Source organism: Canis lupus, chromosome 22 (assembly GCF_003254725.2).
Source record: "Canis lupus dingo isolate Sandy chromosome 22, ASM325472v2, whole genome shotgun sequence".
Taxonomy (NCBI): Eukaryota; Metazoa; Chordata; class Mammalia; order Carnivora; family Canidae; genus Canis; species Canis lupus.
This window is the reverse complement of record NC_064264.1, coordinates 18,827,527-18,840,000: the sequence shown is the minus strand read 5'-3', so window position 1 is coordinate 18,840,000 and position 12,474 is coordinate 18,827,527. Positions and strand designations below refer to the sequence as shown.

The 12,474-nt window shown below is 32.9% G+C and overlaps 1 long non-coding RNA gene across 1 annotated transcript in view; it reads right to left on the bottom strand.

Moving 5' to 3' along the window:
- LOC125753335 (uncharacterized) overlaps positions 1-11,497 on the bottom strand; it is a 145,326-nt gene extending 133,829 nt beyond the window's left edge. The window contains exon 1 of the long non-coding RNA XR_007404909.1: positions 11,348-11,497. This is a non-coding gene — a long non-coding RNA (uncharacterized LOC125753335). The remainder of the gene's footprint in view (positions 1-11,347) is intronic.
- Between the last annotated feature and the right edge of the window lie 977 nt (positions 11,498-12,474).

Here is a 12,474-nt window from a genome sequence, read left to right as displayed (position 1 = left end):
AAATCCTGTATTCTCCAACACTGCTTCATCCTTTTCGCTCATCCCCTGATGATCCTCCCTTCCCTCTGGAAACCATCAGCTTGTTCTCTGTATTTATAGGTCTGATTCTGCTTTTTGCTTTGTATTCATTTGTTTTGTTTTTCAGATTCCACATATAAGTAAAATTGTACAGTATATATTATTTCATTATACTGTTTTAGTTGTATTCTGCCTTCTGCTTTCTGATAATGATTTCTTTTATATGAAACAATTTGGCCAGATTTATCCCAATTCAAAAACTCAAGTTCTATATTCTTCCAATTTTCCTTACCCTGTCATAGCTGTTATATGCTATATAAATTTTTAAATGTCTATAAATATTCAAAAGTTAAAAAGGCTAATTATATGTAGACACCTTTAATTCTAGAAATAGACCAATCAAAATAAAATGTATTTTTAAAAAAATTTAGGCTTGCTGATAATTTAGAATAAAGTCATTTACCTAGAAGTCCAAAGGCATACTGAATTTTTGATGTCTGTTTCAAGTAGGAGTGAATTCTTTTCTTCTTTAGGAGAGCTAACTTACTGTAGGTGTCATAAATAAATAACATCCCCATGGTTCCCTGCTTTTGCTATTATTGTTGTATCTCTTATTTTGAGTGACTGTCACATATCATAAAGTTGTCTGTAGCATGTTTCAATTTAAACGAGCAGAATTTTGATTATAAAGATTATTTTAGTATCTGCTTCAATGGATTAGTAAGATGAATAATACATTATTTCCTTATTATACATTGAAAAGTTGGGTAGCATCATAGATAATTCAGACTCGCTAGCCAAAAATTTAATAAAGAGAAGGAAAAATGGCAATACTTATGTCATGTTTCATTTTTTCCCCTCATGTTAAAGGCAGCAATGCTGGAATGACTCATTACATTTAGATATACTTTAAATAATAACCAAAAGATCATGTGTTATTTTTTATCTTTTAAAAATGTTAACTCAAGAGATCTTCCTTCTATATGAAGATTTCTAGACAAATGTATTTTTTCATAAGTTTCAAATGTTAACTCAAGAGATCTTCCTTCTATATGAAGATTTCTAGACAAATGTATTTTTTCATAAGTTTCAAAAAAATTGAAATTAAATGCACTCTAACATGCAAACTATGAAATTAAAAACAAGTTTATATACTCTTATTTAGGAGCAAAAGTTACAAATTTGAGATTAAGGCCACCTGATAAAGGATCTTAAAATCACCATTATTCTTTGACCACTGCAATTTACTAAATTTCTGCAAGTTTCAATTTGTCAATCTGTAAAAAGTAACTATTGATAATGTAATCACATGGTTATTTTGAGGATTATATCCGCTAATAAAATGTATCATATTCATTATATCCATTATTCTCATTATGTCATGACGATTATATCATGCTTAATAAAATGAATAGAAGTATGCATGGGACAATATATATATTACATAGTATTCAGATACACATTATATAATATTTAGGTTACACCTGATTCCAGCTAAGAGAAAATGTCGCTCAAAAAATCTTTCATGGGGATCTCTGGGTGGCTCAGCAGTTTAGCGCCTGCCTTCAGCCCAGGGTAGAAGCAGCATCGACTACTGGAGTCCCAGCATCGAGGCCCACATCAGGCTCCCTGCATGGAGCCTGCTTCTCCCTCTGCCTGTGTCTCTCCCCCCCGCCCCATGTGTCTCTCATGAATAAACAAATAAAATCCTTAAAAATAAATAAATAAATAAATAAATAAATAAATAAATAAATAAATAAATAAATCTATCTTTCATAATGATGAAGAGATTATCTTATATGACAGGTACACCATAAATGTAATAACACTTTAGGACAGGGATCCCTGGGTGGCGCAGCGGTTTGGCGCCTGCCTTTGGCCCAGGGCACGATCCTGGAGACCCGGGATCGAATCCCACGTCAGGCTCCCAGTGCATGGAGCCTGCTTCTCCCTCTGCCTATGTCTCTGCCTCTCTCTCTCTGTGACTATCATAAATAAATAAAAATAAAAAAAAAATAAGACAACTACACTGCCAAAAAACCACCAACTTTGTCTGGAAATAGCATGACTTTTTAATGCCAAGGTTAGAATTCCAAGGTTCCTTATGCAACTAGAGTCTCACAAACAGAAAGTGGATATACAGCTCCTAGTAAGGACATCAACCAATGAGCAAATCAGGTATGACCATGAGGAACTTCGAGTAGGGAATCCTCTCTTTCCATTAATGCAAAAATTCTTTAAAATATTTTAATATATGGTAACTCCAAACCTCCCACAATGATTTTACTTTATAATACATCTGATATTTTCTAACCCATTACCTTTGTATTATGTCACTAATAATTTCTTTCTTTTGTCAAAGTGTGTGGTTAATGGGACGCCTGGGTGCAGGGGTTAAGCACCTGCCTTCAGCTCAGGGTGTGATCCTGGAGTCCTGGGATTGAGTCCCACATTGGGCTCCTTGCATGGAGCCTGCTTCTCCCTCTGTCTATGGCTCTGCTTTTCTCTCTCTCTCTGTCTCTCATGAATAAACAAATACAATATTTTTTAAAAATAATGTGTGGTTAATACTGTCAACAACAACAAAAAGTAATCAATAGTGATAGAGAGTGGACTTAAATCTTTCCCCTACATTTGAAAGAATGCCTCCAGTAGTCATTCAAAAATATAAATTCTCAAATTATTGATTTTATTTTAAAGTATAAATGGAATTTAAATTATGTTAAATAACATTTGCATCTGTGGAGATAAACATTTAATATTCCTCAACAAATCTATTGCTATGATGAATTATATCCGTGGATTTCCTAATAGCAAATAACTATTGTTTTCCTAGAATAAGCTGTAATAAGTAAAAGTGTATTTTCTAAATAATATATTTTATGCACTTTCAAATTTAATATTTTAGTATGACTAGTGATTTTAATTGTGCTAATTTCCAAATCAGTTCCATGTTCAGTTAGCAATTTTTAAATAATTTTATATCCATAGTTTAGCTCTTTAAGACACTTCTAGGGGTGCGTGGGTGGCTCAGAAGTGGGCGTCTGCCTTTGGCTCAGGGTGTGATCCTGGAGTCCTAGGATCGAGTTCCACGTCAGGCTCCCTACATGGAGCCTGCTTCTCCCTCTGCTTGTGTCTCTCCCTCTCATGAATAAATAAATAATTTAAAAAAACAGTTCTAGTATATAAAGAGCCAGTTTAACTATTTAACTTTGACATTATATGTGCTATATATAAGTCCTGGTGTATAAGGTTTACTGATCATCTATGTTATCTGGAGAGTTTGATTTTTGTTTTTGTGGTTTGTTATCCTTTATTTTTGGTATGTGTCCTTGTTTTCTTTTTTTTAAAGATATTTATTTTAGAGAGAGAGATAGAGCATGGGGCAGAGGGGGCAGAGACTCAAGTAGACTCCATGCTGAGAGCTGGAGCCCTAGGTGGGGTTCAATGCCAGAATCCCGAGATCACCACCCCAGCAGAAACCAAGAGTCCTTCATCTAATTGACTGCACCACCCAGTCACCCTGATATATTTCCTTTTTTAACTACAGATCCTTGGGAACCAAGTCTAGATCCATTCAATCAAAAACCCCTTCCTGTGAGACCAATAAGAAACACTGACCAGATTATTTAACTTGTGTTTTCTGCTATTCTTATACAGGAAAGTATCAAGGCATAGTCAAAGGTCAAAATCAAGATTAACAGAAAAGAGTGCAAAAAGAAACAAACAAAAAGTAAAAGCCAAAAGAAGCAGAAACTTTTGATTTAATATATAGAGTCAGTAATTTGACTCCAGGCATTATCTGTCTTAGGACATTTCATTCTTGACCTACAAGAAAATAATATAATTTAATTTCATCAGTTTGCAGGTGTGTCTGGGTCAGGTGCTTAATATAACATTATTTTTCAGATAGTCTCCTGAAAATTATCTTTGGTCTTACTTTCCTCTCCTGTAGATAGGATAAAAAATGAAAATAAAAATAGTTCTATTAAAGTATTTCTAGTTTCATGGTGTTTAGACCTGGGGGGGGGGGGCGGGAGAAGTAGAATTATGGAGTCAATGAATTATATTCCATATCTTTTATCATTAACTATAATTTCACATGGTTTTATCATTTTTCTGTTCTTAGAAATTACATTTAAATATTTTTAAAAACTCATGACAAAATATAACCTCTGTTACAATAAACCTGTTATTTTTTACAATTAAAAAGAAAACCAGAATTTTGTTTTTACAGAGGAATGTAGAATGCTTTGTTAAAAAATCCAATGCTTGGACCATTAAGTTCCTTCTTATATTCAATCCCTTTTTATCATATAATTTTAGTCCATTTGGCAACTCCAATAGATTGTTTCAATTATATTTTAAAAGTACTTATGAAATCTTAGAGTTAATGATGAAAAACAAGAGCAGAAGCAAAGTGACATCCTTTATGTTTTATGCTTTGCTTTGTTATATTAAGTAATATATATACTTATCTAAATTTGATTTGAATTTATCAATATTTAAATTTAGATTTATCTATATTTAATTCAATTTATCTACATTTAAAATTAAAATTTGATTTTGTTGCATATTAATCCATCAGTCTTCTTAGATAATGTATTGCCTTAATATAAAATCCTTTTCTTAAAAACACATCTTTATTTTATATGCCACAAAGAAATTTATTTTAAAGCTATCAAGTTGCTTATATATGATACAATTCTAAAATGTCATTTACTTTGAACTTCATGATGTCAGATATTTCAAAATCTGAGACATTCTTTGTCTTAGAATTGAGGAATGTTATATGCAATCACAGATGAGCCATTTATGTAACTAAATGTGTAAAGTCTGACTACTATTGTTCACAAAAAAAGATAAGTGCTTGTTTTATTGCATGACATTAAACATTTGAATTTCCGCTAAATTAAAGAAATTAGGATGCGTGGTACTCCAAAGTCATAATCTCAGAATGTCTCATTCGCTTTTGTAATATAAATACGACTTAATACAGATTGTTTTATATTCATTATGTGTTTACATGTTGAGTTATATGCTATATGTATCAACATTTAGATATTTTTCTATTAAAAAAACACTCTATCTAGAAAGTATTATGCTATTTCACCTATTTCTAAGTGCAGTAAACCTGGGAGGTGTTAGTTGAGTAATTTCAGATATTTCTGATATAAATTTTGGATATTTCTGGTATAACCAATGTCTCTCTGTGTTTTCAGGATTGCTATTTCCTTTGTAATATATTAATACAAGTGTGTGTATAAAAGTATAATCAGGGGTGCCAGGGTGGCTCAATTGGTTAAGTATCTCACCTTTGATTTTGGCTCATATCAGAATCTCAGCGTCTCAGGGTTGTGAAACAGAGACCTGCACTGGTTTGAGATTCTTACCCTCTCCCTCAGCCCCTCCCCCACCCAAAAGAAGTATAAACAAATTTTTAAAATACTTAAAATAGTTATTATTTGATTAATTTTAGTACATATAGCATAAGATATATTAAAGGTTACTACTTTTAAACATCAAGCCCTCCATTTTGGTATTTATCATATATTGCAAAATACAGAGTGGCTGGCTATAAGAAACACATCTAAATTATTTTATCCTTATCTACCATCTTCTTGCAACATTTGTAGATACATTTTATAAGAATAAACTGCACGTTGCTGTTTTCAGTAATTATCATCAGTAGGCTTGCGCTGCAAGACTTTTAAAGCCACGTTTTTCCTTTCTCATGCATTCTTATTCATTTACATGTAATTTCTTTGATAAATTCTTTATACATTTTATTTTGAGGACAATGTATTCTCCAAGCACTGCATTGTTTGCATGCTATTCTGCTGGATGTTTTTCTATCACAACTACCTATTTATGTTTCCTGTTTTTTATTTACATTTCAAATGAAAGGTTACTGACCCTTGGAAAATCTATCATATAAAGAGGTTTTTAAAGGTTGTTTTCAAACTACATGCTACTGGGAATATCAAACTCCTATGAAAAAAACCTTCCTTATTTGTGCAGTGCTTCCTACTTCGCTTTGGTTCTTTCCCTTCCACTTTTAAACAGTCTTTCCTCAAAGACAGATCAGCCAAATGCTCTTTCAGCATCTCATTTTTTAAACTTTTATTGAGTATTAAAGGTAAGTTACACTTACTATTACACATAATTTGAAAGTCTCCACATTTTGGCATGTTAAAATATTGTAAACCAAAGTCATTATAGGAATCTGATAAATATTAGAGATGGATGATGGTTTATGTTCCCATGTACATGCATTTTCAAACATTATGTTTTGTCTGAGTTGGCAAGTCTATAATGTGTAAAAATGGATGAGCCCAGCAAATCTATTTTCAGAGATTATTTTTTCCTACTATTATAACTAATTTCTGCTGATGTGAAAGTATTATTTGCTTGACCTAGCAAGTGTGGCTGTTTAATGGACTTAGCCAAGCTAAGGCTGTGAACTGGTTATCTGAGTCCTAAACCTCAGAGCTTAGCTAATTCACTGATAGATTTAGCCAACTCATTTTACCATTTTAGACCCAAAGTACATTATTAATAAGTCGGAACTAATGACACTGGACCTGCTGCAGAATGGCCTGGGAAGAAATAGCTAATCAATAGATGTTTCTTGATATTATAAAATAGTATAATTAACACCAAAATTAGGCCAGAGTAATAAAATTCAGTCAGTTATCTATTTCAGTGTTTTAGCATTATAAATGTTGGAAAATATGGGAGGATTATTTGTTAAAAAGAAATCTTAAAGGAAGTAAAACAGGTGCTATAGTTAATGGTGCTGTAACTCAGCAGATTCCTGTTAATTCCATCATAATATATCAGCATGACACTGAATTTCTGATTTTGAGAGAGTCCCTTATAAAGCTATGAATTCATACTAAGCCTTGGTATAAAGGCTAGCCCATCTTCTCACAATCTATTTGAAGAAATGCTATTTTCACCGTGTAAGCAAATAATAAGCATGCTACTTTCAATTTAATTAAAAGTGTAACATTTAAAATAATGTCTTCTAATTAGAATTGGCCAACATTGACAAATATTCTCCATAAATTATTGTCAAGACAAAGTAAAATAGAATTTAAAACTACACTCCAAAATCTCAGTGTTAACATATTATACCCAATAAACTTACATCTAAAATGGCTTTAAAATAGAAAATATTTTAAAATGTCATAGATTTATATCATATTTGTGTTGAAATTATAAAACATTAGTTCTAAAAAAGCAAGTAGGCTTACTTAAAATTTAAAAAGCTTACATTTTAAAAACACTTGCTTCCTTGAAATCATTAAGAAAGTAAATATTTTTCTCAGATCCTTTCTAAAGTGATTTAAAACCTATGATTATTGGTTAATGTTCCTTTTAACTATAAAACAAATAGAAATAGTAATGACTATCATTAATATTCTACTGGAAGAATACTGGAATATTACAGTGAATACATGAAGAGACATCTTAGTATCAACCTATCTAACATTTTATACACACAGAAGGAAATTCTTTATAGCATCCTTTCTTATAGTTTTGCTGATGAAATGCCAATATAATTCCTTTATAATGAAACTTATACATAAGGAAGCCATATTATAAATCCATAAAAGTAAGCACTCTAGCTAAATCTTTTTTACCAAAGCAATGAATAATACATTTAATATTAAAATATAATATTTTAACCCAACAAAATGGTTTTATCATTTTACTCATTATTTAACACACTGTGCTAAACCTTTCACATATGTTGGAGATAATCTTACAGAAATATAAGAAATAAAATAAAATTAAATACTACAGATAATCATTAGAAATAAAAATATATTAAACCATCAATTATGATGTATAACATTTCTTCAATTTTTTATCCCAAATTACATTATTCCTATCTATAGGCATAAGAGTTTCTAATTTTCTGCTAAGTACAATGCTGCAACATCATAATTCACATTTATGAGTGCATCTATAGAGATAAAATATTTGCAATTGGTGTACTTTGATCAAAAATGATATTCATTCGACCCAGGGCATGATCCTAGAATCCTGGGATCAAGTCCCACATCGGGCTCCCCGCATGGAGCCTGCTTCTCCCACTGCTGTGTCTGCCTCTCTCTCTCTCTCTCTGTGTGTCTCTCATGAATAAATAAAAGCGATATTCATGAACACATATTTTCATTTTCTTTGGGTAAATACCTGGCTATGAAATAGTTAAATCGTATGTAAATACATATTTAAGAAATCGGCAAAACTTTTCCAAAGTGTGTCATTATACATTTCCACCAGATGTGTATATAAAGACATAGATAACAGTATTTATAGCAGTTTTATTTGTAATAATAAAAAACTTGAAATAATCCAAATATCCTTCAACCTCTAATAATGCATAAAATGAGATGGTATTCACTAATAAAAGGATACAAATATTAGATATATCCTAACAGCCTGTTGTATCTGAAAGTAACGATGCAGAGTAAAAAAGAAACAGATAAAATATAAAGGAATATATACACTATAGACCTTCATTTACATAATTTTCTAAGAAATGCAAACTATTCAGGAAGATTAATGACTGGTTGAGGATGTAGAAGTATGAAGGAAATATAACAAAGGGTCATGAGGAAAATTTGAAAGGTAATGGATATATCCATAAGCTTAACTGTGATGGTAGTTTCACAAGTGTGAACATATGTCAAATCGAATGCTATAAATTTGTGCAGTTTTTTATGTGTCAATTATACTTCAACTAGCTGCTAAAGTACATAAAATATACTCCAGCACAAAGCAGAACAAGTAAGTTCTCTAGGACACTGGTATTCAAACCAGCAGTTCCATTTATTCTTTGCTGTAAGTATGTAATAAATTAAGAAGTGTGCAAAAAAAAAAAAAAGTGTGCACCAGAATGTGGTGCAATGTACTGTTCCCTTCATCAAGAAAATCTTGCTATGAAAAAAATATATTAACAGAACTAAGCAGTCAGCATGCTGCATATCCTATTAAAGATCAATATCAAACATTTCACAAATCCATCTATTTGATCTTATTTCACATTAATTTTGTTCCATTGATTTGTCATTCACTTCATGTCCCATTACCATACTATCCCAGATACTGAAACAAATTTCAATATTAATCAGTGTTTTTACATCTTTATTACTACCTTAAAAAAATTCACTGGCCATTCTTGTTTGTTCTCCCAAATTAGGGGCACCTGGGTGGCACAGTTGGTTAAGTGGCTGAGTTTTGGGTTTCAGCTCAGGTCATGATCTCTGGTCATGAGCCTGAGCCCTGTATCATGTTCCACACTCAGCAGAGTCCGCTTGAGTTTCTCTCTCCTCTTCCTCTGCAAACCGCCCCCCCCATGCCTGCTCTCTAAAATAAATAATAAATAAATAGACATTCTTCCAAAAATATAACCTCCTCTTAGTTTTATTGGAATCATATGAAACTTTTATATTACCTTAGAGAAAATATTTGTTTTTAATATTGAAATTTCAGAAAAGTATAGTACCATTATAAATTAACTCAAGTTTTCTTCTCTAACAAGACTATTTTCAGATTTCTTTATATAGGGTTTTCATACATATCAGTATTACCTTTAGGCTTTAGATTCTTGGTGTTAAAAAAGGTATCAACCATTATATATTTTCTGGTATGTTGCATAGTAACCTATTTATTCAAAAATTAGTTTTAGACACCTATTATGTTCAAAATCTCTATCCAGGCACTACGGATAAACTATGGAACAAAACAGATAAACAATCAACATTTCTTCTCTTAGACAACACTTTGTCCATCAAGGCAAGAGTTTCATATGATTCCAATAAAACTAAAAGGAGGTTACATAAAAAGAAACATATGCTTGGGAGTAGAATGGCCTGAAAATGCTTGACTGAGAAGGTGGGTTTTACAGAAGGCACTGATTAAATGTATGAGGTAGCCATCAAGCAAGCACTGTTCTAGGTACTGGAAAGTCTGAGGAACATTAAGAAAGCCCATATACTAAGACAGACTGAGCCAGAATGTAATGTCATTTTCTAAGAAGTAATGTGGGGGGTGGGGATCACAATTATACAATGCTTTGCTTTTGAGTGAAATGGGAAGCCAGTAGGGTGCTTAGAGCATTGGAGGCACAAAATCTAATTTCTATTTTAGGAAGATTAACATGGCTATTATATGGATAAGAAATTTAAGGCAGTAAGAATAGAAACAGAGAGAATAGTCATAAAATGATTAAAACAGTCTTTATAGGCGAAGGGCAACCGCATTGGGAATGATAAGAAGAGGTCAAATTCTGGATATATTTTAAAGATGACAATTATAGGATTTGCTGACAGACAAGATGTATGGAGTAAAGGAAAGAGAAAAACAAGGGTAAAACCCAGTTATAGGTGTGTGCAATTAGGAGAATGATGTCACCACTAGCTGTGATGATTGAAGGCCGCAGGAGGGGCAGGGTTGGAGACACATCACAGAAGTTCAGATTTGAGCCTGCTGTGTTTGAGATTGCTACTGGGCATCCAAAGAGAACTGTCAATAGGTAGTTAGACATACTTATCAGAAGTGCAGAGGAGTTCAGAGGGTTGGAGTCACAGCACTTTGATAGAGTTTAAAACCAGGAGGCTGTATAGTGAGACAGGACAGAAAAATTTTCACAGAGCTGATTGCTAGGGTGATGCAAACATTTACAGTTGGGAGAAATGAAGATGAAACAGAAGGGTCACTAAAATGAAGTCATAAATGTAGGCAGAAAATGAGCTGCCCAGGAAGTCAAAGAAATACATTATTCACAAAGGAAAACTAATTGGTTATCCCAAATGCTTACAGATAGTTCAAAAAGCATAATAGCAGAGTAGAATTATCATTCCTTTTAACAAAGTGGAGGTAATTGGTGACCTTGATCAGAGCGGTTTGTTAGTATGTTGAGGATGAAATATATTTTAATGAATTAAAGACTAGTTTAGACAAATCTTTCAAGTAGGAATTACAGAAATAAATGGATAGTTGGAGGGGAGGCAGAGAAAAGAAATTGTCTTTGTGCACTGAAAAAGAGGATTCCATATAGAAAGAAAAAAATAATTAAATATTTTTTTAAAAACGGGGCATTTCTGGGGATAAGGCAAGAGGACAGAGAATCTAGTAAACAATTGCAGATGTTGGTCCCGTTTAAAATCTCAGAGCTGTAATCTACAATAGCAAACAGGACTTGCAATCAAATTTATAATCACAGATGCAGATAAATATTTCCAACAAATTAATTTTTCTGTAAATTAGAGAGCAAGGTTGTCAACTAAAATTGAAAATGTTAGGAGGGGGGCACCTGTTTGCCTCAGTGGTTGAACATCTGCCTTCCACTCAGGTCATGATCCTTGGGTCCTGGGATGGAGTCCCACATTGGGCTCCCCATGAAGAGCCTGCTTCTCTCTTTGCCTATGCTTCTGCCCCTGTCTCTGTGTCTCTCATGAATAATTAAAATCTTAAAAAACAAAGAAAAAGAAAATGTTAGGAGGGATTTCAAAATTTGAAGAAATAAGTGGCAATATTTAAGCAATGAGCTAATGGACTGAGAAAATAGAGTATTGGGCAGCATTACAGATCCACTTAAGATGACTGATCATAAATTTAAAGTGAAAACTGCTTATGTAATTGTGTGTATGCTTTGATGTTTCAGAAGTTTTTGTTTCTTGGTTTTGATTTTATTTATTATTAATACTATTTTTTTATAATTTCATTTTTTTAAAGATTTATTTATTTATGATAGACATAGAGAGAGAGAGAGAGGCAGAGACACAGGAGGAGGGAGAAGCAGGCTCCATGCTGGGAGCCTGACGCAGGACTCCATCCCAGGACTCCGGGATCAGGCACTGGGCCAAAGGCAGGCGCTAAACCACTGAGCCACCCAGGGATCCCCCTATTACTTTCTTTTTTTCCTTTTTTTTTTTTTTTTTGCGAGCCACATACATCTATGTAGGGCCAGGCCCGGGATTGGAAGAGAGTTGAATTTAATCAGGGTTGTGTTTTATCTAATGAGCACAATTACAGATAATCTTTTTGTGTGTGTGTGTGTGTGTGTTTTCTTTTTTTTCTTTTTAAATAGATTTTGTATCTGGATGTTATAGACTGAATTTCATTCCACCCATCCTACCCACCCTAATTCATGTACTGAAGGCCTCTCAGTATGTCTATATTTTTAGAGATAAAGCCTTTAAGGAGAAACTGAAGTTAAATGAGGTCATAAGGGGGAAAGAGCACTAATCCAATAGGACTGGTATACTTTTAAGCATATGAAGAGACAGAGAAGTCTTTCTCTCCACACGCATGTAAAGGAAAGGCTATGTGAGAATCTGGGAAAAGATGGTTATCTCTAAGCCAAAAAGAGAGGCCTCACCTGAAAACTACCCTGAGATACTTTGATCTTGGACTTCTGACATCCAGAACTGTGAGAAA